This window comes from Haliaeetus leucocephalus, unplaced genomic scaffold (assembly GCF_000737465.1).
Source record: "Haliaeetus leucocephalus isolate CR32 unplaced genomic scaffold, Haliaeetus_leucocephalus-4.0 Scaffold206, whole genome shotgun sequence".
Lineage (NCBI taxonomy): Eukaryota > Metazoa > Chordata > Aves > Accipitriformes > Accipitridae > Haliaeetus > Haliaeetus leucocephalus.
In genome coordinates, this window is record NW_010972642.1 from 10,796,805 (window position 1) to 10,824,757 (window position 27,953).

Consider the following 27,953-nt stretch of genomic DNA (forward strand, 5'->3'; position numbering starts at 1 on the left):
GGTCTTTTGATTATATCACCTTATCAATATTCTTATTTAAAAACAATCATTGGTCAATTTCACTTAGCTCTACTGATCGGAATCTTCGATACTGGTATCGAGATGGGAAGGGTAAGGGGGTTTCCAAGCAGCAAACTGGTGTCCACGACAGTTTCCTTAGTTTCTTACAACAAAACATAAGAAAACCAGTAAGTTCCTGGTGAGGTTTCTATGGTTAGCTATTTCAAACTTAACAATACTAAGGTTCCTATGGTCACACATAATACAGTTCCTAAAGGTTCTATGACTATATTTCAAACTTAACACTCCTATACATTATGCTTCACAATTTTCTACTTCTTAATCAAACCTAACTCTTTTATATAATTGAATTTTAATTTCTTTATCAGAGTATTTTCAACACCTTTGCTTTGAATAAGGCTGGTACAGTGATGTTGTTATCTCCGCCCTCCTGAGCCTCCATGGCTTTGCAGAGATCACAGATCAAATGCTCACATCCTGCGGTTTTTCCTGGGACCAGAGAACCACTGGTCCTCCAGCCACTACAAACTCTCCTAATTGTGCTGTACATGAGATTCTCAACCTGAAAAAGGACAATCATTCATGTACCATGTGAATTCAAATTTCAGTTGTATGGTATTCACTGTGTTCTGCAAAATCTTTTAAAAAGAAAATAACATTAAGACAGCATACAGATGAAATTTGAAGAAAAGAAACCAACCCTTCCCTGCTGACAAGCTAATTTGCATTGCTCTAAGAATTACAGAATGAAGTAAAATTATTTTATTACCTTCTTTCATCATTATGCCACAGTACTAATTACGCGCCTGGTGTTCTTAAAGTCTGTAATGCTATTTCCTGCCACCGAGTTCCTATTTCTTTATTAACTTAATTCCTTAAACACATGCTTTATGCCTCTAGTAAGGACCCGGTAACAGTCTATCATTTTACAATGACACCAGTGGGTAAGTCTTCATCCAGTGTAAAGATAGAAATGGCAGAACAATGACTCTGTAGAATTGAAACCGTAGAAAAATGATTAATATTTTCCAGGATGATCAGCATATGCTGCCACAGAGTGAATATGAAATCATCCCATTTTAATATGGAAAACTGATGAAGTCTAGAGCATAAATAATACAAGTTATACAAGCATATCTCTGCATGCATATGAGAGACTGGTGTTTTTCAGTGTATGGAAGGCACTATACGTCCTGAAGGGTACTTGCTTTGCTGGAATCACTGCTTTCCATAGGCTTCAGTAAGAGTGACCTTGCATTTTAGACACTATTTTCAGCTGACTTCAGACAGAGCTAAGGAATTTCAACCAAGAAACGAGTACATCCCTGATAAAGATGGACCTACTGGCACAGCTCTGACAAGCTTAGGGCTTAACATGGAACAAAGGGTCATTCATTGCTGTCTGGCCTGGGAAGTGGTGGCGAACTGCACATAAGCATAGCCAAACTTAATAATAACCAGTTTGAAGGTGCTTCCTAATCACTGCTGTAAAGAGATGCATGAAAAATGACTCTGTTCTTGTTAAGAGTATAATAAAGTCACTGACAAAGAGAATACACAATCGAAGGATTAACCTCCAGGAAGAAACAGTCCCTCATGGGAATCAAGCTTACACTAGCAAAGGGAGTGCCTTACGGCAATTTAGTCCAATGGGCAACTGCGATATGACTGCAGAAACTTTTTAATATAGTCCTTAAACTAACATTGTACCTTTTGCCCATGGCTTCTAGGGGGCTTTTGGCAGCTGGGGATTTCTGCAGAGAAACCATCCCTGAGACACGCCTAGGACCAGAGCTGCAGAAGGTGATGGCAAAGGGTTTGGCACTGCGCTAGCTGTAATGCTTCTGGGGCCGTGCTGGAGAGAAGTCTTTGGCCAGGGACAAGTGGTGAGTCACTGCAGCTCCTTTCCTCTATTTGAGCAAAGGGAGGCAAACTTGGGACCAGGGCTGGAGGTTAACAAATGCTGAGCCCCTAGGAAATTCCAGCATTAAGACTTGTCCCCATCCAATATCGGGGAGGGTTTTCATATGATCCCAAGAGTGAGATTAAGACACAAACAAGGTCAAATGCCGTATACCCAAAAGAACTTTTATTATCAAAAGCATCAAAAGTAGAAAATAGTAGTGATAGGATAGAATGTAAGAAAAGGCAGAAATCAAGCAAGCAGTCGCGATAGAGTTGCAACGATGGTCACCACCATGGATCCAGCAGCATCCTGTTGGTCCTCAGTCTTCAATTCTTCGGTGATGGGTGCACACCACGGCTTGTCTCCATGGGTTTTTATAGGACATGCTCGGATGATGCATGCGCATACGTACTGTTCATGCACTGTTCACGCGCTGCAGGTTTCGTCTATCACACGACCTTCGCGTGATCAACACCAGAAACCAGTATCTTATCTCAAAGACTACAGTTTCCACGAGAATGGTAGTCTCCACATTCTTCGCTGGCTCCGGGCTGTCTCCTCCCCTGGATGCCTCAGTGGCCTGGTAATCGTCCTTTTGGACAGAGGAGTGCCCTGCTTAAACAAGCCATCTCTGGGATAAGTGACTCGTCACAGCAAACAATCCTTGAGACAAATGTCTTGAGATGATAGTCCAGTCTCACAACAAACAATCTTTCAGACAAATAGCTCAAGATAACAATTCAGTCTCCCACAAGACTAAGGCTCTGCTATTAAGGAATACGTTTATGCCTAAATGAGCTCTCCAAACATAGGATACCTGTCATCAGTACACCTGTCTGGCAAAATAAAGTGGTGTGGTTTCCAACCATACTTCCAGCAATTGTCCCAGGCTTATTTGGACACACTGTTAGACATGACTTTGGAATCTTTTATTTCCATGGCCATTAACTCTCTCTGTTAACTGATTACAGGTGCAATTCCTGATAAAGCCGGTGGAAATCATACCCAAACGTTTGGCAATAGAAACTTAGCCTGTTGACTTGAAGCCAATGTAGTATTTTTCTAAGGTCTTTTAATTAACTATAATCAGGAAGTTGTTGTTTATGTTTTTAGTACGTTGACAGTAGACAGTCTTATTTTTAAGAAAAAACTTTTTTTTTTAATTTTTTTTTTCCCCTCAGTAAAGTAAAAAATTTCTGGTATTGACCGAAGGAATGCATGTGAGGTGGATTGTGGCAAGATTTTGTTTGCAAAGCTTTGTCACCGTCCTTCCTGTCCTAACCGCTACCCTATTTAAGTGTTCAACCTTCCCTGCATGAAGACCACTAAGTTAGAAAAATTATTGCAGTGATTTTGTCATACAAGTAAGTGCTTTAGGTTAATTTAGGACATCAGAATAATTTCTCATTTTTCCTACATTTAAAGGTATTTTGTATGTTACTTTCTGTCCTGTTGCTAATTATTTTAAAAGGGGCTTTGTTATAGAAAAGGAGATCTGTCACTGAACCAGTCATTTTTCTGGCATGCTACACTGTGAGTAATGCAATTGCTTAAATAAAAATGGTGCCGCTTTAACATCATAATCTAATCACTCATTTCTTTGCCTTTCATTCTAGTAATGTAAGACATAATGAACTCTTGGTAGATATAGTAATACCCCATGAATATTTCTATAGGATTTATGTTGTCATTTAATATTATTTCAAAGAAAGCAGGACAAAACATAGTTCTTGCCATTTTGTTCAGTTACTCATTTTGTGATTTTTATGTTCTCCCACTATCACTGAAAAGAAATGATCAAATTAACCATTTTAACAAGCATTTGCTAGTTGCGCATACATACCATTCATTTAAATGACTTGTGAAATCAATCAAAGAATGGGGCCTAGTCTCCTTTCCCTGAATAATGACTTCAAGGAAGATCCACCTCCCTCTCAGGGAAAGAACGGATAGCTGGGAATGCTCAGGGGAATAAAAGGGTTTAAAGCATGGCACATAAAAGGCTGAGTAGAGGAGTCTTTGAAAATAAATGCAGGCTTCAACAAAAGATGAGAAAGAAAAGGGTACAGAGGGAGCGGAGGACTTGGTGTAGATATGGGCAGTGCATACAGAAGAGGTTGCTGAGGCAATGCATAATACCCCAATCGAAGGGTGAATGCGCTGTAGGTGCGGGGTTGTAAGCAGAAAAAAATGCATTTTGATGAGGGGCACAGGATGTGCAGAGGCTGGCTGTGGCTAATGGGGAGCGAAGAGACCTGAAAAGGAAGCCAGTCTGGAAAACGACACCAATTATCTCAAAATGAAGTGTTTATATTTCTACTAGTATAGGATGAGCTATTCTTCACAATCACAAAATGATGAAGGTGAAAAAAAGAGAGCCGAGGCCCATATTAATATTCTTAAAATGACAGAAATGATAACAACTCTTCTCCCTTTTCCCATAGCTCAGATTTAGATCTAACTGAAAATAAAAGGCACCTGATTTCTCATCAATCCGGAGTGAAACAAAAATCACAATATTGCCTCACAGTTACAAGTCTTCTGTCTGGGTTGTTTGCATTTGTAGCAAAGTCACACTGGAAGATGCTTTTACAGCAGGACTGGAGTAGGCTGTAGCATTTCCACTGAGTGTTTACATCCACTTCTCCAGACAACAAGCAAACATAGAAGTGATTGAAGAAGATGGTAGGTAAGCTGCTGGCTGCTATCTTCTTAAGTTAGCATCCTCTGAGTTCAAAAGATACAACAAAAAAAATTATTTTTAGCCATTTTCTCAGGTTTTGTTATCAGAAAGCCGTTGGTAGGTTAAACATGTAATTAAAAAGGAAGACAGCAGGACTTCAGTGAAGTAGCAGATTAGAGCTGTTGTAGCTGAAAGAATGATTTGATGTAACATGGTTAACATTTTTAACTGTGTTGGAGCTAATAACTTTATGGAGATGTGCTAAAAGATCATCACTGCCTGATAAATTTCCAATAATGTATATCAACCACCTCCAGTTATTCAAGTAGCAGTTGAGTCACAAGACTTACTCATGGATATTTGGTATTACTCTCCGTCTGAGACTACCTATTGGACTAGATCAGTCAAGGCTTTGACCCAGTATTGTAATGGAAATGTTTTAAGCTCTGTTTTTCTAGGAGAGTTTGCAATGCACTGAGAAGATCTTGTTTGAGCTGTTGGATATCTTTGGTCTGGGAAGGTATAAAAACGCTGCTGTCCTTTCATAATACATTGGCGATGCTCAAATATTGCAGCGTTTTCTGAATATAGGATACAAATCTTAAAATAAAATTAGCGAATGGGACTATATTGACCGTGGTAGGTAGATAGGATAACCAGTGGCAGGTGCAAGACTTTTGGATGATGAAGGGCATCATCAAGGCCCTCTTCTGTGAGTCGCTGCCGTACTTTCACCATCCTCACATGAGATTTCAGAGCCCACAGCCATGCCCAAGTCAGTGGCTGCCATCCTTTAGAGTCTCACAGTCTCCGTCCATTACTCCTTGGTCAACAATCCCTTTGGGGTGGCAGGTCCACCACGAGCAGAGAGGTTGTGGATATTTCATCCTCCAAACTTTTACTCCACTAGTGCTGTGGGTGACAGCTGAGAAGCTCTCCAAGCCTTTGGTCTCCATGACTTCCTAAACTGGGAGGGGAGCTTTGACGATATTAATTTTCTCCTTCTGTTTCCAGCCTGCTGCAGCTACAACTACATACACTGTAAGGCTTTGCTCAACCTCTAAAGGAGATTTATGGATTTCTCAGCATATTTTGGTGCAGGGACTCATGATGTGGCATTTTCAACAACTCCAGCCTTGGCCTTGGTGGAGATATGGCTACCTCCATTCCAAGAAGGGAAAGGTTCATGGTGTTTAGGGTTTGTGGGAAATGCCATATACTCTATGCTGTTTGATCATAAGGCCATATCCTGACAGCAAGAGTGCACCTGCAAGGCTTAACCATGCCTTTTCTGCATGTAGGCTGGAAGTACGATGAGCTTTCAGTCATCTCGCTACCAGATGATGAGCTTTGCGCAGCACACAGACCTGGCTCCAGCACTCCCAACGATCTCCAGTTACGGGTGTTTTCTGAGCCCTGCACAAACTCTGTGGGGATGCAGGTGAGCCCTTCCATCTAGGTTGACCAATGGGGACCAGTTCCCAGGTGGCTGCATGCATGGCCCCCTCCTAAGTTCTGGGGGCACTGGGGGACTAGGAAAACAGTGGTGTCCTGGACACGTTGTCCTCTCCACACTGGGGAGAGCCAGGCAGCAGCTCCGCAGCCCAGCAGGAAGGGTGATGGTGTGGAGGAGGGTTTGCCTGCTATCAGAGCTGCAAGAAGCAGTGCGGAGAAAAAGCGGGCAGGGGTGGGGAAGCTCAATAAAGGCTGAACTATGCTTGATAAGGGGCTGGGCTGATTAGGTCCTGAAGGAAGGGAAAGGACTGTTTCAGCAAGAGAACTTTCCTCCTCCCTTTTCCCTAGTGGGGGACAAGAGCTTCCCCCCTGCTCCCTGCCCCCCCCTTGCAACGGGCCACAGGCTCCTGCCATGCCCCTACCCAAGGGGGACAGCAGCAAAGTGGACATTAGGCAAGGCTTGAAGGGGAAAGGCCCAGGATAGGTATGAGAAGAAGAGGTGCGGCTAACAGAAACAGACTGGCAAAAGCATTCAAGTCACAAAACGTGTGACTGTCACGAGCCTACAGCCAGCTCTGCTCAGCGAGGAGGAAACGGGTAGGGCCTCGCTGTCTGCCCTCAGATAACTGCGTTATCGTGACACGTCCCCATGTGCAGCTCACCAAGGCCCCGGCAATGCACCAGGCGCTTGTACGGGATGGGGATGGGGCATGAGGTTTCTGATGTGTGCAGCTCCTCTGCAGGAGACTTTTCCTACAGGTTATGGCTCCAGTGCATTTCGAAACACAATAGTCCCCATGGGCAGCCTGGCAAAACCCATCCCTTCTCCACAGCTTCGAGACCAGTGCTGTAATCCCACCAGAAATCTTACAGCTCCCCCATTGCCATCCCTCTACTTCAGAGACATTGTAGAAAAGGGCTACACACCTGCTGGGGTCAGAACTCGGGCTGATGGCAGAGGAGGTGGCTGGCACCTCCTCTGTAGGGGAGGAGGCTGAAGTGTCATCCCTGGATGTGCCCTCTCAGGAATCTGCTGTGGGACTCCGGGCCAGGGTGCCAAGAATGATGTCCAAGGGCTCACAATCCTCCAGACTCTCCTACATGGGGACACTGAGATTCACGGTGTAGAAGTCCAAGGCAGATGCTGGCTCAGTTGTGTGCTCCCTCCCAAAGACTTTCTCAAGTTCCCTGTACTAGGCACAGGACTGACTGCTGATTAGAGTTACTGGCCTGCAAGCAGACCATCTTCACCTTTGACTTTTTAAGGCAGCCTTGCTCACCACTTCTCTTGTAGGTGGCAGCTGGTGGGAGTTTCTCAACCTTCTGAGGTTGCCACTGGGTTATCTTGCCCCTTGAAAAACTCCTCTTTCTCTCATGGCACGGCTTCATGGGAAATGTCATAACTTCAGGGCTGCAGGCTGTAGTTATCTGAATTTTTTGGCAGATGGAAGAGGGAGCTTCCAGTGTGGTAGAGGAGAGTAGAAGTCTGGAGAAGAGAGAACACGAAAAGGAGGATAACAAAAGACAGGTTCAGCAAGGGAGTTCAACAACAGAAGGCAGGAAAAATGAGAAGGTTTCAGATCTGAAGTCTGGATGAATGAGGATAAAGCAGTGGATAGGCAGACACCACCAAAGTGGTTGAGGACTGGCAGCTGACAGCAAGTAGGAAGATATATGCAGCACTTGACCCTGCAACCTTCTTCAGGTTTTGAGGCCACTCTTCATGGTCTGGGAGCCTTCTGTGAATGCATGTGCCTTAGCTACATGCTGGAGGTCCTTGTAGTGGAGAGTCCACACAAGGATTTAGGACCCATTACTCCGCTGAGTGCTGGAGTGCTGTGGAGCAGCGCTCCTGGTTTGGTTTCATCCAACAGGAATCTATTTTGTGCACACCAGCATGACTTTGAGAAAACAACTAACATGTGACAAGTGGGGACAGTCTGGGGATTTGCTTCAAAGCTTCCCCATTGCTATCAAACAAATTACTAAGGTAGACAGAATGGTTGTGACTGAAAAGTACGTGAATATGTCTGTTCATGACCATGATCAAGATTTTTTATCAGATGCTGTATTATTATTATTTTTTTCCTTAAGGGTTCTCTTTAATGGTATATGTTTAAAAAGAAATAATATGAGTACTCCTTATTGTTTCTGGCTTTCTGCAAAATAGAGAAAACTAAAAAGAACATTTTCAGAACAGGACAGCTTTGCAATAACACAAAGAACTCAACTCATACTTTGCTTTTCTGCCATGTTGTAAATATTTCAAACCCAAATAAGTTTGTGTAGCAGCTGACAGATATATTGATTTTGCAAGTATAAATCTTTGAACAATATGTCACATGCATTTATTTTAAAAAGACCAAATAAATTGAAAAATCTGCAGCCCTGAGGAAGGGAGGAAATAGTAACTGTCTGTGAAACTTGATTTCTGTATTTGCACCACAATAGTGAATTATTTGCATGTCTATTGCCTAAAGGTTAACTTCTGTTGATTTCCTAAACCCTAAAGAATAGAGTCTGAGCCTTCAACATTGCAGATGTCTGAAGCTCTGCAGAACTGACATTGCTAAGCTCTACCATCTTGAAAATAAGCCCTTTTGTAGCTTTCATGTAAGTAATCTTCTTTCGTGTTCTAGTTTTGCTAAGCTTATTTTGTGGTTGAGTATCTCAAACCGTGGCCACACGGACAGTTATGTCTAGAACTTTCTCTGCCCTTGCTCTGCACATGTGTCTTGTGCACCAGGGCTGGTCTGGAAGCTGTTTTAGATGAGGGTCAGGAGATATCAGTAGCGGTGGAGAGCCACTCTTGTGCCTCTCTAGCTCCCAGACTGGCCTGAATCCCAGCATCCCTGAGCACCCACAGCTGAGTGTGTTCCGTTGGGCCCCTATCCATGTAGCTGTGCCTTTTGTTAATGAAACTCCATCTTCATGAAGGCTTCAGACATCTTCTACAGTAGAAGATCTCCTTTTACTTATCAGGCATCTTACTATTAGTCATGTGGTAGAAATAAGCAGGGCAGACTTGGTTTAGTTCAATCTGTGATGCAATATTCAGGAAACCCCAGAATGTAGCAACGTCATCCTCTGTCGACAATAATCAGGAAGTCGGTCTTTAAATTCAGAATTTGGATTGCCGATTGATTGCACCTATTTGCTAGCTCATTCGCAGAAAGCAGAGATGAGAAAGATGCATTAACATCTTTTGCTCCCTCAGTGCAGAACCGTTCAATTTGAATATTGCCCTAGCCTTGTTTATCAAAATGCTAAGCCCAGCTTATCAAAATGTTCCTAAAAAATAGCACCAGTCTGGAGGGTTCACTGTTAACAAGTATTCTTTGTTGCAATATTTCACTACATTTTTACGGGTGAATCTATAGCTGGTCACACTTTTTTTCCCTAGTAAAGACAGGTTATAAAGTCGTATCTGGCAAAAGTGGTTTTCCTATAACTTCTTCCTTTTGTGGTATCATGGTTCTCCGCAACTTTTTCTGAGTACTCAGAGCTGAACAAGACTAACCAGTAAACTAATGGTAGCACAGGTCTGGACTGCAGAGCAATGCCCTCATAACAAGAAATTGATAGGAGCAGAAGTTTTGTTAGGAAGCTCCCTGTTACAGCAAGATGAGATGTGTTTTGGGGAACCTTTGAACCGTAGCTATGTTGATCTCACAAGTTGTCACCAACATGGCTGTGCTGTGAAAAAGTGCAATCCCTGGTTGATAGAGCTGTGCTGGTAGAAACCTTTAGTGTAATTCCGCTGCATCAGCAAAACTTCAAGAAGGATGTATATAGATATTCATGTGTCTGTGTCACTCTGTCCTGGTTTCTGCTGGGATAGAGTTAATTTTCTTCTTAGTAGCTGGTACAATGTGTTTTGGATTTAGTGTGAGAATAATGTTGATAACACACTGATGTTTTAGTTGTTGTTAAGTAGTGCTTGTTCAGTTTCCCGTGCTCTGTCAGCAAGCAGGTGCACAAGAAGCGGGGAGGGAGCATGGCCAGGACAGCTGACCCGAACTAGCCAAAGGGACATTCCATACCATAGAACATCATGCTCAGTATATAAACCGGGGGGAGTTGGCTGGGAGGGGTGGATCGCTGTTTGAGCATCAGTCAGTGGGTGGTGAGCAATTGCATCATGCATCACTTGTATTTTCTTGGATTTCTCTCTTTTTTTGTTATATTCCTTTTAATTACAATTACTATTTACTGTTATTATTATTTTTATAATATTTTATTATTGTTGTTATTATTTTTTATTTTTACTTTAGTTATTAAACTGTTCTTATCTCAACCCATGAGTTTTACTACTTTTTTTCTTTTCTCCTCCCCATCCCACTGGGAGTGGGGAGGAGTGAGCGAGCAGCTGCATGGTGCTTAGTTGCTGGCTGGGATTAAACCACGACACACTCCACCACTTTATTAAACCAAAGTCTTGGTCCTTCAGCTTCTCTCAGCAGTCCTTTAAGCAGAAACAAGGGTGCCAAGAAGAATACTTGTACCTAAGAAAGGGCTAAAGATGGAGGGCTATTGAACTGCAGTGAGTGAGGCGGTGCGTGGCAGAAAGAAGCTCCTTAATGGTACAGTTTGATGCCTCTCTTCCTCCATGAGCCAATGCCTTTGTTCATGCTTCAGTGATTCTCTCTCCCACTAGGCTTAAATTCTGCATCTCAGCAGCCAAGAGGTACGGGTAATAAATCCTGAATGCAGACAAGGGGTGCTTAAGATCAGGAATCTCGGCCCACAGGATGAACCGAGAAGCCGAAGATGGAGATGATGGCTGAAGTCTGCCAAGATTCAGAGGAGCGCAGCAACCTGCCAGATCCTCACTGGATCGGAGCGTATCAGCCTGGTAAGCGTCCAGTAAGGGGGCCCAACTGGGTCTGCAGTGCTGGTTTTGCGGTACAGTGTCACTACTAAAGTGGCTTTACTACAGACCTCATCTCAAAACCAGACCAGTTTTCCAATCTAATGCAGGGCAAGACCTTGAAGACAAATAACAATATATTTATATAGTGCATTTCTTTTTACCAGCAAACATGAAAAAAAGCACATTGATTCCAGATTACAATGTCAGAGATACATGAAGAACATCTGTCACTATGACAGAATCATAAATCATCACGCTGAAATACTGACATGCCTTTTTTTCACTGGCAAAGTAGTTCTTTAAAATGGGATATAATTAAGTTGCTTAGAGCCACATATTATCTATTTTAAACCCGTTATTTTTCTCACGTGAAAAATGTCAGATGAAACACACCCATTTTGTTTTAAGTGAAGCTAGTTAAAAAAATGACCACTATATACCACAGCAGTTCAGGGTGCTGCTAGGAGTTGTCCCATGTGAAGACATTTTAAGGAAAATAAACCTGTGAGTAAATGAAACAGTGCTGTAGGTGCACCAGCAAACCATCCTGATGTGGAAGACAGATAAGCAGTAAGAGACCAGTATAGCTGCATCAGGAATTCTTCAGTGACCTGAATATCAAAAAGGAAATCCTACAAAGAGTGAAAGCAAGGGCATGTAAGTAAGTGAGATGAGTAATAAAGAAGTAGCATAAACATCTAGGGATAAAACTAGGAAGACTAAGTCACAAAATGAGTTACAACTTTCCTGGAGCATAAAAGGGAAGAAAAAGAGATTGTATAAATACCAAGAAGTTAGAGGAAGAGAAGGGCAGAGGCACAAATAAGATACCCAGAGTAGAGTGAAATGTTTTATTTATTTTGCTACTTTCTTCATGTGCATATAAACATTAATGATATGTACTTAACAACACTTTTTTTTAACAACGGGAAGGACATATGCCAGAATAGGGAAAAAACAAGTAAAAGAATGTTTGAATAAATGAGATGTACGCAAGTCTCTAGAGCTCGCTGAAATTCACTTAATGCATACTGGGCTCTCAACTTATCTGTGAGAGTTCCTGGAAGAGCAGATAAGTCACTGGGGCCTGCAGCGACTACGTAGCCTAAGATGGAAATACAGTTGGAATCATGCTTCCAATTTTTGGCAATGATCAGAGATCTGACATTACAATATACATTTTGTAAATCATTTTAAACAAAACACCCAGTCGGTTTAAAGACTTGCTTTTCCTTAATTCTTGCCATCATGGCACACGGTTTAAAAAAAAAAAGGAAAAAAGAAAAAAAAAAATTGAATAAGCTTTCTCAAACATGGCATTCACAGCAGGCTCAGATTTGGGCACTATTAAGAAGTTGTTGGCTGCAGCCCTGGTTTGCAGAGTGATAACCATGTCTGCTTTTAAAAATGGGAAATTAAGAACCTAGGGAATTCAGAGTACTCTGTCTAACTTCAATACCAAGAAAGATAGTGGGACAAATTATTGAGAAGTAAATGCATACACACCATGAGAATAATAAGGTGATAAGAAACAGCCAGCGTGAATTTGTCAAACTAATCTAATTTCCTTCTTGAACAAGCCAACTGGTCCAATAGATAAGGAAAAGTAGTAGAAATGACCGTATTTTGACCCAAGATGTATCATAACCTAAGTAAGGCTTTTGACACTGTCCTGCATGCTCATAAATGAACTGAGGAAAGCTGTCCCATTTGAAATCACTCTGTTGTGAAATGGAGTGGTTTGGACCTCTTAAAGAATCACCTCCAATGGTATTAGTAAAAACGATTTAATAGGAATTTATATAAAAGCGCGACTTCACAGAATTCAATGGCAAGGTTCACTCTATTACTTAATACATGGATGAAATGCACACAAGAAAATTAAGTCAGAATCAAACTAAAATTATGTATACAGAGACCAAAGATGCAATAGGGTAAAAGAGAAACATACAAAGAAAAATTGAGTTAGAATTGATTTTTCATGATTTTTACAGAGATTGGGAATGTAGAAAGGTAGGGGAGACCCTCCCGTTGAGCCACGAGGTTCAGAGAAGACCCCTTTGCTTTCTGAACTCCTGTTGGAGTCTAGGTGCAGCTGGATCAACTCCTAGTCTCAGACTTGGGCAATGGTTTATATCTAAAGGGATTATGAGTATAATAGCAGCCTGGGATTCATTCACAGTCAAATAAAGCTCACGACAGTAATTTAGGTGTAGATTTGAAAAGCAATGTTTGTAATATACTTGCTACAGAATATTCAGGTTAGCACACACATATGGATGAAGTCACTAGGAGAAATACTTGTAAGCGAGTACAAGAGGTATACCTGTTAAAAATTCCCCTTGAGCTCAGTGAAAATATTCACAGCAAATGCTTCGTCATCTTTCTCAACGGGCAAAGGGTCGAGCCTCAGGGAGTGGAGGGTATCAGCCCAAGTCTTGCTGGCTTTTGGTGACAGACCTCCGATCTTCTCAATCAGAAAAGTTTGTGAGCTCTGAGAGGCGTCCCGCTCAGAGGGAGCCCATTGCGGTCCAGGAGAGCTCAAAGGGTCTCGCTTAGTACCGCGCTTTATAGGCTTGGGAGACGATTGGCTTTAGTCATCAGCAAATTACTGGGATTCCAGCTGTGCTGGTACCATTTTGCATGAGTTACGCTTCAGATAAGGACGGCTCCAGGGCTGTCGGAGAATGAGTTAAGATTCAGATAGGGGCTGCTCCAAGGCAGTTAGGAGAGGACTGAGATATGTCCCAAGGTTGTCAGGAGAGAACAAGTTATCTCTGCTCCTGTTCCCCGCCTCCGCTGGGCAGCAGGAGTCCTTGGAACGGTCAGTACAACTCCGTGTCTTAGCCATGTAAGAGTTCCTGGTACGGTCAAGGGACGCTTAACCGCCCAACTCGTTACAGTTACGCTAAGGGCTAGCGAGACGTCCCGAGTTTGCAGGTCAGCCCAGAGAGGGGGAAGGAATGCACCACCACACACTCCTAATTCAACCCACTGTTAAATGTAAACCTCACACATGATTGTTGGTAGCTGCACTAGGAGAATGTTGAAGAGGAGTCTTGCACAGCTCCTAATGGATAGGCTTCTGCTCAACACTTCAATAAAGACTTCGATGACACAATTAGAAATAATCATAAGCTTGGTAGATGACACCATGTTAAGATTTGCAAAATGTGCTCAAGGACAGAATTAGAATTTGAAAGTATTTCAATAGGTTCTGAAAGGTTCTGAAATCCAACATTAAAATTTTCAACAGAGACAATCGCAGAGGACTACACTTGGGAGGACGAAATCAAACGCACAACCACAGAATGCCACTGCAGATAAAGATCTAGTGATTAATGAGGGCCATGAATGAGTCAACGTGTGATGCTGTTGAGGAAAAGAGATAAATGTAATTCTAGATTCTCTTTGAATTGTCTGTTGGAAACAGTATGTGTAAGATGAGATAATTAGCATGCTCTTCTTGGCACTGGTGAGGCCTCAGCTAAAATACTGTACTTTACTCTGAAGCACCATAATTTAAAAAAGATGTAGATAAGCCGGAAACAATCCAGAGAAGATCAACAAGGACAAGAAGTTTGGAAAATCGGATCCATAAAGCAAGGCTGCAAGTTTTGCTTTTGTTTTAATCTAGAAAATATAAGGCTATATGGGGTTCAGCAGTCTTCAAGTACATAAAAGGTTATTATAAAGAGGATAGTGATATGTTTTTTCATGCCCACTAGAGTTATGGGCAGAATGTGAAGGAATCTTTTTTAGCTATACTATAATAGGCATTACAGTAACACCTTGTAACTAGAAGAAAAGATTATCACTGGAATGTATTACTCAAGAAGGTTGTATAATCCCTGTCATTAATGTTTTTAGATACAAGTCAGAGGGACTGCCATATACAATTATCAAGACAATTGTAGTCTTTCTTCAAAGTTAGGAGATGGACCAGATGAATGATTTGTAGTAGGTGGCTGAGATCCCTGGAACCATGACAGAGCATACAAGTTATTACAAGGTAATCTATAACAGGTTTTCTCTAAGAAAGCATTTGAAAATTCCACGTGTGGTCCTGGCCATATTCATTAACCATTATAGAAGATTGTACAGTTTGTTCTCTGGACTTCTTTTTCCAAAAAGCTTGTTTTCCTTTGATTTTGTGTTGTGGGGGTTTTTTTGTTTGGGGGGGGTTTTTTTGTTGTTTTTTTTTTATTTTACCTCTGGAAGGTTAAGTACATCTTTGATTAAAAATATTGAGGAGTAACAGACTACATGACCCCTTGAGATCCCCCACAAGTCTAAATTTCTATGATTCATGTGCAATCTAGAGTATTTTTTCTGAGTTGTTGAAGAGCTTTGCAAGCACAAGTTAATAATTAAACTAGTTCTTTTCCCTGGGCAGTAATGACCTAATCATTTATGATAGCGTGCAAATGAGGAATTAAACAAACATATCCAAAATAAACACAGATCAAATCATCTTTGCCAATGGAAAAGGACGAAATCTTGTTTTCATGCCAGTGGGTCTGCAAAACAGCAGCACAGATACAGACTTCAGTAAAACTAACAAGTCAGGATTTCTCAATCTGTGAGAAATTCTGAATTTTAGTAATTGTTTTTATTCAAAATTTTAGGATTTTTTCTAATTTGGAAAATGAGAAGAATGGGAATGAGAAAAAATGTAAGTGTTTTGGAAAGGTTGGAAAGTCTTGAGGGCTTGAATTACAACTGAACATTTCAACATTCAAAAACCAAAATGTTGCAGTAATGGTGTACCACATGTACATCTTAGGTAGGGAAGCACAGTGAACATTATAGGAGCCACAGTCCTCCAGGGACCGTAGTATACACAAGAAAGTGCCAACCAGAATTACAGTGCAAACAATGTAGCATTCTGCAATAGGCTATTTTTAGTGTTAGCTCAAAATAAATCTTTTTAAAATCATACTCCCAAAGGAAAACTGAGCAAAACCAAGTTTTTCAGAAAATGTGCTCTTTGTTAGAAATTCAAACTTGTGTAAAACTTCTGGCAAACTCTAGTCACTACTTCATATAAAAAAAACCCCTGTCTCAAAAATGTTTTCTAGAGAAATATGTGCTCATCACAGTGCACCATGGTGTTGACCAAAATATGACTGTAAACACTGGAAGTGTTTGCAGTCACCACTGTTATTTTAGTCTAGTAAAAGATGGTCATAAACCTCAAAGATAAGATCAAGGTCTGGCCCAAATATGACTTTCCAGAAATTCAGAAATATTTATGTTTGGTGTTTATTGATCAGTCCAGACTTCAGTGAATGTCTGCTGGGCCTTTTGTTCTTTTGAAAATATACATGACTTTTAGACATGAGAATAATGACTCCATACTGCACGAGAACCTTCTCTCTTATAAACAAACGCTGGAGCTTGTGAATTTTGCTGTGCAAATGGGTGTCAAGGACAGCCTCAATTGCAAAGTGCAGAGGGACAATTAGACCCAAGCGAACAAATCTCAGCCTAGCTGAGCTTGCTTAGGGCAGCCCCAGTGAGGTCGTTCCGTTGCTGGGACCCGTAAACCCGAAGGTGGACTCTGGTTTGTAGGGCAGGGTGTTGCGTACGGCCCCATGGCACACGCCAACAGCCTCAAGTGTCTTAAGCAGCTTAAATAGCTTTAAGCAGCTTTGAAGACTTAGACACTTTAAGCTTATAAAGCGGTTTAAGCCGCTTAAACTGCTCTAGGATTTTAACAAGGGCCCCACGATGCTGCTCCTCGCCGGGCGAGTGAAACGCAGCGGGCTGCGCGCTGCGGCTCCTCGCCATCGGCTGGAAGGAAGGAGCTGAGGGGTCACCACGGATCTGGCCAGGAGTTTGCGCAAAGGCAAACAACTGGTATTGACGTATTTTGGCAATGACGTTGTCTAAAATAACGAAAAGTATACTTTCTCTCCTTGTTCCTCCTCTTTTGTAGCCACTTCCCCGCCCCAGCCACCACCTTCTCTTTTTTCTATTTTCACCCATTTTGCTCAGGCTCTTTCCAGTATCTATTTCTTCTCTAATTAATTCTTCCTAAAGAGATTAGTGGAGTGCTCTTATTGCAGTGATACACTTTTGTGAATAAAACATGTCTCAATTCAGCTTATTCAGTCCACAGAACCGTGCTGGGGGCAACCATTCATTTGTATCATTGTGGTTTAACCTAAATCTAGAACTTTTTTTTCTCAAGAGAAGGGCATGAGTTGACAGAAGCATTGTGGAAAAAACCCAACTGCATAATCCCAGAAAGTACCAGTGGCAGCCATTAGATTATCATCTACAAAAGCAGTAAACCAGATGGGCTAGCATTGTTCAGAAGAAGGAATACAGCGCACCAAATCTGCATCGCATTTCCTGGCATTTTGAGGTTTCAGAAAAGAGGTAGGAGGAGGAATTCTGGGGACAGCTGTCCAGAGAAATGGGCAAATGTGTCTTCCTACATTGGTGTGCTGGTTTTGGCTGCAGTAGAGTTAATTTTCTTCCCAGTAGCTAGTATGGGGCTGTGTTTTGGATTTGTGCTGAAAACAGTGTTGGTCATTCAGGGATGTTTTCGCTCCTGCTGAGCAGTGCTCACCCAGAGCCAAGGGCTTTTCTGCTCCTCACCCCACCCCACCAGCGAGGAGGCTGGGGGGGCACAAGGAGTTGGGAGGGGACACAGCCAGGACAGCTGACCCCAACTGGCCCAAGGGATATCCCAGACCATAGGACGTCATGCTCAGCATAGAAAGCTGGGGAAGAAGAAGGAAGGGGGGACATTCGGAGAGATGGTGTTCGTCTTCCCAAGTTACTGTTACACATGATGGAGCCCTGCTCTCCTGGAGATGGCTGAACACCTGCCTGCCCATGGGAAGTGGGGAATGGATTCCTTGGTTTGCTTTGCTTCTGTGCATGGCTTTTGCTTTACCTGTTAAACTGTCTTTATCTCAGCCCACGAGTTTTCTTGCTTTTACCCATCTGATTCTCTCCCCCATCCCACTGTGGAGAAGGTGAGCGAGCAGCTGTGTGGGGCTTAGTTGCTGGCTGGGGTTAAACCATGACAACTGATAATCTTTTAGGGCTGAGAGGACTTTGTTTTTAGTGTTCACTCAATCTCTCTGCATTTGGGGTGTGCTGCACAAACCACAAGTTGTTCTGTTCTTACCAAAGGATGTAACACCCTCTCACCCTTACATACAGAACAGTGGTGTGCAACTGAGTGGCAGCTCAATTTAGTGACAATAGTCACCATTTACTGACAATTCACTTTGAACTGTGATGTTAATAACGAGAGCTGCAGTGATGATGCACTAGAGCACTTGAGTTGGATGTGAAGTCCTTGCTGCTGAGGATCCACTCAGGCCTACATTATTGCGTTTTTCTCATGTTTGAATTCCCTTTCAAGTTCCTTTAGTAGGAACATTCTGCTCTTCTCTTTCATATCCTTCACTCATCTCCTGGGGTCATATCCTGACTTCTCAGGTGTCCTCTCTCCAGAGTCCTCAGCTTAACTGGCCCCATATTTTTCACAGGCTTACGGAGTCCCACCACATGCGACTTTGTGTATATCACACACTGTAATTACAACCTAGCTGCGAAACATAACTGTAAAACTTATCATACTCAAACAATGTGTTCTAAAGACTTGAGGGTGTAAGCAGAAAGAGGGATCATGGTCAGCCTTACTCACTGCTCTATTTTTTGCCAATTATCTGTGTTACGCATTCCTAAATAATGTTGCATATCACCATAGTGTGTATTGCGTGCACAGCATGTCCGATGTGGCATCACTTAACACTTTTGTTGAGGCTTGATTTATACCAAATGCTATTTTTTTTCCAGCAGCCTGAAAGCACGTTTGTCTCCATTTTTATTGAAGAAAACTATTTCTAGCATGATCTATTCTTTTCAAGTCATCAATGCATTTTAATCCCTTTTTCCTTTTATCCAGCTATCAATTATTACTTCCTTCAAAATGTGTTCTAAAACTCTACATGTGATGCCAGTAGGATTTACTAGCTTGTAAGTGATTGAATCATTTCTGTTTCTTAAATATTGCTTTGATATGCTCCCATAAGGTGACACCAGTGGTAGTTAACAGATTTATTCGTAGTGGAGTATCAGAACCATTGCAGCATGGTTTCCTTGGGTTCACACCTTGTGTCTACAACATCCTCCTGGTAGCCCCAGCTCCTTCTCAAGCTCCAGCCAGTTCGGCAGGAGAAAGGGCAGGTTGTCTGGGCTGCCCGTGGGCTTTGTTGTCTGTGGGACAGTGTTAGCTGCTCAGTGTCCGGGCAGCTCTCAGGCTGGAGATGAATGTGAGATGCACCTGCCATTCCCTCAGCTCCGACAGTGATTTGGGACCTGCTCTCCTCTAGGCAGCTGCTCATTTGCATCAATGATTAATGATGGGAATTAATGAGGTTAATTAAGGTTAACGATGAGCATGGAAAAGTCATCTTTTTTGAATTCTGAAAAGCTATATGTAGTCACCTATTCATAGCTTGTGCACTTTCTTTCAAATATTTTTCTTTACATCTGAGAAGAAAAAGGTCCTTTTAGTGTTACAAGAGAGTTTGGGTAGTTTCAGATCTGAAGGATTTTTTTAACATTTGTAAACCAGAAAACATGCAACACCAGGCATCAGGTCATGTATACAGGCTGCAGTTCGGCAGACATTTATGCATGTTCCCAGTTTTCAGTTGGAACTCGATTTCCTTTGGCTTCCAGGAAACTTCAGTGTATGTTAACATTAACCCTGCTGATCTGAGGCGATGGCAGCGCTGCATGTTTGCGTGCATTGATAAACAACTGCGCATACACCAAAAAAATGTCGTTGACTGCGTTGAGCCTACTGAGGCCACACATCTGTAATGATCCATCAGTAGAAAAAAAAAAAATTTCGGAGCTGCTGTTGGACTAAATCACCAAGTGCTGGCAAGCTGCCGGGGTCCTGTTGCTGGGAAGATCACCAGGTGTTGGCCCGTCACTGACAGCCACTGCTCCATTACCAGCTGCTCACACAGCAAAAACCTACGGGACGGCAGAATCACCCTTCCTTCCTTCTCCAAACTCAAGACAACTGTCTCCTTGATGAGGCCGTGGGATTATAGCTGACCTCACTACAGGACAGCATGGGGCTTCATAAGACAAATTGCCACTTTTTCTCAGCCCTCCAACTTCTTCAGCGTCTTCTCCCAAACCTTGACATTCCCACTATTGTTTAATTTTTTTTAATAATCTTGTTTATCTGAAAAAAACTAATAGTTTATTTCAACTTTGAAAAATTACTTTCCTTTACATTTGTTCCTAGGTTTTTTTTTTTCTTTTTCCCTTTCTTCAGCTTCAGCGGCTAGCTTCTTTGGCCAATGGATGATACAGTGAATTGCCTGAATCTATGACGTGTCCGTGAATACCATTTCCCTAGATTGTAACACCAGCCCAATTCTTTGGCTCTGCTGGAAGCTATCCTAAGAGGTGGGTAGAGTTTAAGATTTTAGGAAGAAAGCCAGTGTTTGCACTCTACCAATACTAATTTCACGCATTCCCTCTTGCATTCTTGATTCTGTAATTGGGCTGCGCTTCCATCTCCACCCATATCCTGCCTTGACACACATCCGTGTGCAGATGACGGGGGAATGATGGGTGAGCCAGCCAGCCTGCAGGCTGAGTCACTCCAGGAAGGCAGACCGTCAGCTGGCAATTAGGATGGAGAAGAAGAAAGCGTGCCAGCAAAACAGGTGAGCTGAGCAATGCATTGCACCCCACATGCCAAATTGGATATTGCATAATGCTGTGCTATGACAGAGAAGTGTGGAGAAGAGCACAAGCATGCATTTCCAAAATGGCCTTCAAAGTAGGAATTAAAGAAATACCAAAACTCAGCCTATTTCTTTCATGGACCACCTTAATACTGAAGGTGAATAAAAAAATCAAGAAATGGATAGAGCAGTGGTATTGTATAACCCTTTCAGCATTTTCGGTCACTTTTATTTGGGTGTCTTTTCCTGTGCACTTAGGCTTAAAAGCAGGGTCACAAACACAATTTATGAGTATGCAACAATTATGCTATTTGTTGGATTGTACGCGCAATAAATAGCTGGGGCTAACGTGCTATTAGCCTAAGCACTAATGTCCTCACCGCCTCTGATGCAGGTACCCACTGGGTTTCTGCTGGTCAGGCAGATGGTAATCACATGGGGAAGTGCCAGTCTCCATTGCTCCTTGCAATGGGCTGATCCTCAGTTTTGCCAAGTTGCTATCTTCTATTTTGATTTTTTTTTCTCAGAGTTTTAGAGCTTTTCCAGTCCATGTTTTTTCCTTCAGTTCTTGAGTGACTGCTACCGACTCAACAATTTCACTTCTGTCCTCATTTCTGCTTTTTTTTTATATCTTGCTTGGCTTATGTGCTGTCACTCATAGCTTAGCAACTTTTTTTTTTATTTGTAAAGCTGAGCTGGGGTCATATGGCCGCCCTAGGCCTTGTCTTAAAATAGTAAGAGTGTGTGAAAGATCTACCAAAATGTGGGAGAGAGACTGATCTGTGCTTGTTGTCTGACATATTTCTAAGCACCTTGCTGCTTAAAAGTGTGGATCTTGCCAGATGGCAAAAAGACTCCGAGAAATAGATACTGACACGAACACCACCTGGGGCCAGATGTGCTACGTAACTGGTGGTATCAGTGATGGTCTTTGTAATGCCAAGCAGAAAAGTCTGGGAAGGATGGACTTTCAAAGGGAAAATGACTTTGAAGTCAGTGATATGAAGCTGAAAATGAAACAGTGCTGCATGATATTCTGACTTTAACCATGCACAGATTTATAAGAAAAAAACCCCATCACTGTGAGGATAATTAATCACTGGCACAGGTTGCTCAGAGAGGTTTGGCAGTCTCCATCCTTGGAGTTTTCCCAGACATGACTGGATAAAACCCTGAGCAGCCTGGGCTGAGCTCAGCATTGACCCTGCATTGAGTGAGGTGGATGGGCTAGGGAACTTCTGAATCCCCTTCCAGCTTGGATCATTTGATGATTCTGTGATTTAAGTTACTGTTGGAGCCAAGGGTAGGTGAGGTGGAGAAACGGTGTTACAAAGGGAGAATGCTCAGCACGGTATTTCCCAGTATGACTGAGTCTCTGTAAAACTTAGCTGCTGCCATCTGTGCAAGGTGATCCCGTCTCCCTCCAGGTCCTGTCCTGGTGTTCCCAGGCTCTCTCTCGAGCTAGTGCTGGCCCTTGTCCAACATCTCTGTGAGCTGTTTCAGCTCACCGACCTGGCAGAAGCTGATGAGTTTTTTTAAACTGGTTGGCTTTCTGCTGATTTAGTTAGCTGAACTATTTCACGAAGAGACAGATGAGCACCACAGCGTGAGGAGGAGGTGGGAACATGTGGTTAAGATTGGAAGGAGTTAAGGTTGGGCAGGGCCCTCTCAGTGGGAGTGAGCCATTAAAGTTGCCTTGCTGGCTCATGAAACAATGTGATAATCTGCAGCAGCTTCAATATGGGCATGACAACAAATTGGGTAAGCCCAAAAAGGAGGCATCGTAAAGAAAATAAAAACTCAGAAATAAAAATTCTTCAATGTTAAGACTGATGAAAAGTGTGGAATTACAAAAAGGAACCTGAAAGCTGACAAATCAATGAAAAATAATGTTCAATGACAGATGAACAGAGATATATTAAAGACCTAACACTTGAAACTGAAGCTGCTGCCATGGTAGGAAACCACAGATCTTGTTTACCAAGTTACAAAAATCCTGTGTGGCTAGTTTAAACAGGAAATGGGCTGATCAGGAGCAAAGATAGAGAAATGCATACAACAGAGATAAAATAGATGGGCAAAGCATTTTAAAGAAGTCAGTGGCAAAAACTCAGCCCTACCCTGACATGAGATTCTGTGACACCAGATGATGTGACTTCAAACAACAGGAGACTGCCACTGGCTCAGTAATGATATCAGAAAAGCAAGTTGTAGTCCAGTAGGCAGCAGCAACAATGCAATGAAAGACAATGTGATCGTAGCAGAAATGCTAAGAGCCCACAATGTCACTGCAGAAGTAAAATTTAATAAGTTGTTGAATAAAATCTGGGAAAAATACAACTTTTGATGGGGGGGAACATGGAGTTGTTAAAATATTTAAAAATGAGACTGCAAAAGTGTCTCTCTGCCCTATGCTATAGGGGAGTTCATTTGCAGTGGAATGCCGCACATGACACAGATGATGGATGTAGAATTGGAAGAGAACAGCCTCTGGACTCAGGCCCAGAAAACTGGATATTCATACAAAAGAGCATCCTGAAAGAACACATGCAATGACAGGCTTTGCTCATCATCGGTTTCACTGATTTTTTTTTAAGACTACTTGACAGCGGCCTCGGGAACACCTTGTGGAACTAGAGCACTCAGCTCATCCTCCATCATTACAGCCTTGCAGAGAGGGATGGATGGCTGCATCTGGGAATGCATCTGAGTAATAGACTGGTTCACTTTGAACCAGTGTTCAAAGGGTGTAAAACAAGGGTACTTGCTTTCTGTTGCTGTTTTGCATTATCATACATAGCTACTGTGTAGGCAACAAAAGTAGCAGCATACCATGGGGTGGATTACACATATCTTGGAAGCGTATATTGCGCTAGTAGCATTGTGTTACTGAGCCATAGACCTGAAAAAAGCTGTGAAGATACATAACCTAGCAAAAAAAGTAAGCCAAACAGGATTCAAAATCAGCTATCAAAGCAAACATCCTTGAAAGCTTAATACCAAGCATCAAAGTCATGTTAGAAAACACAAATTCTGGGAAAGTAGAACAGCTTGCCTGTCCTGTCCAAATCCCACTTCTGAGTAATTAGGAAGGAAATGACAGCAAGGCTGGGAGAGTCTTCCACCATTCATACTCATTTCAGCATATGGAAATCCAAGATATTCAGTCCCAGAACGAAAACAAGATTTTTAAAAATTATTATAACTATGTAATTACAATGCTAAAATAGACCCTGGAAAAGTAGAGACATCAAAGGTGCTAGAAAACTAGATGCCCTGAAAGAAAAATTGCCTACGAAAAAGTCTGAACTTTGGGCTCTATCCTCAGCATCGTGTTGAAGAGCTCACAAGCTCATCTTTCACTAGAGCTAGCAGGGAGCACAGGATGTGTTTGGTGTGCGTTCGCTGAATGGGAGCTCCCAAGAATCCTCCACAAAGTGATCCAGTGGAGACCAGCGTGTGTGAAGAAGAGGATGCTCATTAGAGATCTTAAGAAGACCCACCTCACAGGAATGACAGTGATCAATCCCAACCGTGTCTACTAGAAACACCAATGAATGACAGAGAGGAATGGAAGACGCTAGCTTCCACTTCATGTCCCAGCCTTGCTATTGGAAGGAGACAGTAAGAATAATGTAAGGGCTACTAGAGAATCAAATATCTTCCCCATAATTGCTTTGTTTTCTCTGTAAAGCAAAACTTGTGTTAGCTAGCTTATTTTATTAGCTGCCACTGGAGGAAATAATCGTGAACCTTATGAAGGGGAGGAAAATAAAGCTCTTGCTCCAGAGATGCAGAAAGTAGCTGATGTCCAGACTACAGCACTCTGCCAAATGCTTCAAGGAGCCGGGGGCCTGTTGCCAGGGCACTGCCGTGTGATTGCTGCAGTCATGATAGACTGGGGAGAAAGTCCACGCCAAGAAGAGCTGGCAGGTGTGGGACTCAGGTAGTCAGGCCACAGTGGAAATTACATGATCCCTGATTAAAGGGGTTTTGCCTTTCATGTATCTTCAAAGGTATCTGGAGCCTACTGGCGTCATAAGCAACAATGGTTTATTTTTTATTACCTAGACTGAATGAGAGATCTTTAATCAAACTATGTTGCATTAGAGACAGTTCTGCTCTTTAACCATAAATATTTGGGTGTGCAATCTGGTGTTGATCTGCAAGGTTACTAATATCTATAAACTAAGTAGTCCTTTTTTATTTGATTGATCTACAAAGTTGTTTCAGCTTCAGCTTGTTAAGTTTGGGCTTAGATCTGAGTGTGCTTTTTGAGGTTTTGCCATTGATGTAAGAGGGGCCACAGACTCCTGTTACATTGAGTACATTCAGAATATATCGTCTCTGCTACAATTCCCAGCCATTTTCTTAGCCAAGTTTTAACACAAAACCACTATTTCTATGCTTTTTTAAAAAGTAAAAAGTCTGCAGTCTGTTCTGAGCTTTCTTCTACTTTTCTCATCAAATCAGACCCACACATAGCCCAGATTCCTCAATGGTATCTGGTGAAATTTTTCCACCTTCTTGTGCTATATATATTCCTGTGTCCTGAGCAGCAGCATGTGTCTGTGTCTTGAGTACAGATCACAGAGGTTTAACCTCATTTCCAAAATGAGATTGTTCTTATTCTCCAAGTTAAACAACTAAAAATATTTATATATATATTTTGTTTTTTAATTTGGGAGTCTGCCCACCAAAGCCCATATGTATTTATACGTATATAGCAGTTGAAGTTAAGAGCCTTATTCAGGACAGGCTCTTAAATGTGTGCCTTCTTTTTAAGCACTTACTGAAGATAAGTTTGGTATGCATTTACAGGCTTTTCTGAATGGGGCTGCATTGAAGAACAGGTTTGTTTTCCGGAATCAAAACCTTGACTGAAATGTCACTGCCTGGATCACTTGCTGCTGGCAAGGCTGACAGCAGCAAGGGGATATAAACCGTAGCTCACGCTTGCCTCACCAGTAATATAAGCATGCACTGTACACATTGTATGTAATCATGCAACTGTTCCTCAAGTGAGATCACGCTGTAAAGTATCCTGCCTTTGTGCAGTGGAAGCATCAAGATGAAGGCCATGGGTCCCAGAACACAGCCATGACGAAGCGATAGCTAAGTTATGACATTCAATTTTGTTATATAATTAGAGCATTCAATTATAGACTGGAAGACATACTTACACCGTATTAGAATATTCTCTGCTGTGAATGAGGTTGGGCTAATTCCCTAACAGGCCAGGCAGCGGTAAGAGGTGGAGATAAGCTCCCAGCACTGGCAGGGGACAAAATTAAACAAGTGGCATGCTTGCCTGCCTTGCCCTGCCAGCTCCGTGCCCTGGTCCTACGGCCATGACCGCTGGCTCCGCACCCAGAACAACGGGGCGACGTACGCTTTTTGCTATTAGCTGCTAATAAACGATTTCTCCTTTGCGTTCCCGCTGCAGCTCTGCTCTTGTGCAGGCTATCGGTTGGGTGGAGCAGCCGCAAGCCTTAAGAACAGCTAAGACTCATCAACAAGGTCAGTAATTTTCTTGGATTAATATTGGATTATTTTCATCTCTATGAAAACAATGACTTTTGATACGAGACTTTGTCTCTCTAGGCTGATCTGGCAGGTTCAGCCATAGCTCACATAAGCTGGAACATTAAGGCTTGTTTCGAAGAGAGGGGGAATGTGAGCCAAGGTACAAACATGGGCCCCTATTTTCCTTTGGAAAGTGTGATTAGCTTGTCATTTTCCTCTTAGGCAGTGTTAGGCTACTCCCCTGAGTGAGCAAAGGGTCCTTTATATTTTGTAGATATTTAGGGAAATTACCTTGGCATTATTGTTCCATAAGTCACTTTCAAAATATTCTAGATACCACACAGGGATGGAAAGACAGTCTGTGACCAGAGCGCACAGCCTAGAAACAACCGAGATTAAATGTGAGGGCAGCAGGCACAATGTACAAAACAGATAAATCAGGATGACTGCATAGTTGCATTCTTGTTTTTCCACTGTACTAACTCACAGAGAGCACAAAATAAGCCTGTGTAGCAAAGACATACAAAAAAAGACATACTGGAAGAAATATTTATGTTGTATTAGCATACTCTCTGCTCTAAATGAGTTTGGGCTAATTACTTAGCAGGCCACACCGGGGTAAGAGGGGGAGATAAGCTCCTAATATCACATTCAGAAAAATTAATTAAAGAGAATAAACATAATTTATTTGATTCTACTATTTCCTGTTTCCGTTGCTTGACTTAGCAATTTCGGTAGTGTTCTTTAACAAATTATTTGTTTATTTTCTTAAACAGAAAAAAGGATAGAAAAATGAAAACAAGCTGGAAAGAGATGAATTTCACCATGATATACCTCATTTTCCTCAGCAGACTGAGAACTGCAGAATTAGCACAGATTTCTGCTACTTGAGCTAATGGAGTGCCACTACCAGTCACAGGTTGTCATCCTCTGAGTAAAACACTTCCAGAAGAGGCTCGCTGATGGGCACTGATGAGAAACACGAAGTGAGGATTTGCTTCTCAGCTGGGGTGACAAGTAATCAGGTAGATGTGTACTCCAGATGTAAGCTAACCTGCTGTGTCTCCTTCGGCTGCTCACCATCCTTGTCCTTTGCCTTTCCCACTTCATCCCAGACTCGGTCTCCTCCTACAGCAAGTCACTGTGGATCCCAGCTCCTGATCTCCCAATCTGATTACCTCTTTGCTCATTCCCAGTATGACATTCTTTGCTCCCATTCTACTTGGCTGGACCACCCTAACTCCCCGACCACTCCTCCTGACCGTGTTCCTCATCTAGCACAGCTCTGGGATCCAGTATATCTGTCTGAGATTTTCTCCATGGTGCATTTGAACAACTCCATCCTCTGTACTCTTGAGTTGAACAACAGGCCTGCTGGGACCAGAGGAAGGCAGAGCCCTGCTTTCCATTTGGGTGCCTAGACCTCTTACAGCTCATGCTAGCAGATGCCTATCCATAGCAAATGGGACCTTAGGAAAGTTTGCTGTCAAAATCAAAGTCATCTTTATCAAAAAAGTGCACCATGACTTTTCATACACTTATTTCATGAGTGTCCTAGTTTCAGCTGAGGTAGAGTTAATCATCTTCCTAGTAGCTGCTATGTTTTTGAGTTTGGTATGAGAAGAATGTTGATAACACTGATGTTTTCAGTTGTTGCTAAGTAATATTTATTCTGAAGTCAAGGATTTTTCAGCCTCTCATGCCCAGCCAGCAAGAAGGCTGGAGTGGCACAAGAAGTTGGGAGGG

General features: G+C 42.3%; 1 long non-coding RNA gene across 4 annotated transcripts; it reads left to right on the forward strand.

The window, feature by feature from the left end:
- Positions 1–10,759: 10,759 nt before the first annotated feature.
- On the forward strand, positions 10,760–27,866 carry LOC104830982. Of its 4 annotated transcripts, none has more exons than XR_774273.1 (6): positions 10,760–10,920; positions 20,264–20,397; positions 20,548–20,660; positions 23,279–23,441; positions 26,128–26,201; positions 26,984–27,866. It is a non-coding gene; the product is annotated as an uncharacterized LOC104830982 (long non-coding RNA). The 4 variants fall into 4 exon arrangements; XR_774275.1 differs by lacking the exon at positions 10,760–10,920 and adding an exon at positions 24,048–24,316 and having other exon boundaries at positions 19,781–20,397; XR_774274.1 differs by lacking the exon at positions 10,760–10,920 and adding an exon at positions 26,286–26,367 and having other exon boundaries at positions 19,782–20,397.
- Positions 27,867–27,953: the final 87 nt, after the last annotated feature.